The following is a 1,666-nucleotide window of genomic DNA, read 5'->3' as shown; positions in this document are numbered from 1 at the left end:
TCTAGTTACTTTGATGTGGTGGTATTATCTCTGATTCTGAATGCATGAACTGAATAGTGCATATTTGATATTGAAGTTAAGAATGTTGGTTCTTGAGGTACAGGAACTTAGAGAAATGTTATGGATTCTCTAGACTAAGTAAGACATTGATCCTTGAAGCAAAACAAATAGAAAAAATAAAAAAATAATAAAAAAGAAAAAAAATAAAAATAAAGGTCCAAGACTCTGAGCATCAATGGTTAGGAAGGTCAAGTTTGATTAAAAAACTCAAAAGAGTTATTGTCCTAACCATACACTTGTGGTGTGAATATTTCAAGGAATCCTTGAGACAGAGCACTAAGAGTCGTGACCGGATGCAATTTAACAAAGTATGCCAAAGGCTCTGAGCACCACTGACTGAGAGAAATTAAAAGAAGAAATTAGAACTCAAGGAGTTCCTCAGTTAAGTGCTTGTGGTGTTTTTGTGTCGAGTAAAGCTTGAGACAAAACACTTAGAGTCACGGCTAGGCTCAAGTTGTAAAGCACCAAAGAAAAGAAAATAAAAAGCTGTGTTCAAGGATTAATCAGAGCTTAAGGAAGAAGAGAATCCATAATATCATCCGAGTTCTAGTTCTAAAAGGCATCAACATTTCTGAGCCTCAAAGGATAGTGAAATGCTGAACCTATTCAGAATCATAGTACCATAAACCCCACTCAGTAATTAAACAGGAGCTTAAATAAACATTCAAGTCTTAGGCATTTTCTCTTCTTCAGTCCTATATTATTTTTAGTTGCTTGAGGACAAGCAACAGTTCAAGTTTGGTGTTGTGATGCATGAGCATCTTATACCCATTTTCTGCTTATTTTAAGTTAGAATTTAATGAGTTTAAGTATATTTTAGTGTTAAAATCCTCCTTAGATACTACTTTGAGTTGTTTTTCTGTTTTAATTATTTTAGGTGAAATTCAAAGCAATTTAGCAGAGTTTGGTGCAAAAAAGAGAAGTTTTGAAGCTTCCTGCTAGGGCGCTAAACCCCAAGCTAGCGTTTAGCGCCAGCAACCCAGCGTTGGAAAGGAGTTTCTACCCCTTTGGGCGCTAAACGCCAATCCTGGAGTTTAGCACCAGGCAATCCGGATCTCACCTCACTCTTGGAGCATCTTTAGTTGGATTTAGCTTTTAATTATTATTTTATCTTTTATTTTTGTAATTTTTATTTACAAATAAAATCTTTTAGGTTTAGGATTTATTATTTTATTTTACTTTCAAATCAAATTAGGTTAGATCTAAAAGGGAAAAGATTCAACCCTTTGGGGGGATCTTCTCACTTTCGCACTTTTACACTTTTCGGAACCCTTTTTTTCTCTCTAAGTCATGAGCCACTAAACCTCCTTGGTTAAGGTTAGGAGCCCTGTTTATTCCTATGGATTGAGACTATTACTTTTCTATTTTAATTAATGTATTGATTCAGTTTCAAGGATTGCTTTTGTTCTTCACCATATGAATCTGGGTAGAACGATAGTATAACCCTTGTCCTATATGTGTTCTTGTGATTCTTGAAAGAGTTATCTCGCTTGAACAACAGTTTGAAAGCAAATTTCTCCTAAATTGCTAATTACTTGAACTAATCGAAATACGTGACATATAATCCTCTTAACTTTGGGTTAGGGTTTTTGTGACCATAAACTAG

Source organism: Arachis ipaensis, chromosome B9 (genome assembly GCF_059453495.1).
Source record: "Arachis ipaensis isolate K30076 ecotype BB chromosome B9, ASM5945349v1, whole genome shotgun sequence".
NCBI classification, from domain to species: Eukaryota; Viridiplantae; Streptophyta; class Magnoliopsida; order Fabales; family Fabaceae; genus Arachis; species Arachis ipaensis.
The sequence above is the reverse complement of the archived record's forward strand: the minus strand, read 5'-3'. Positions refer to the sequence as shown.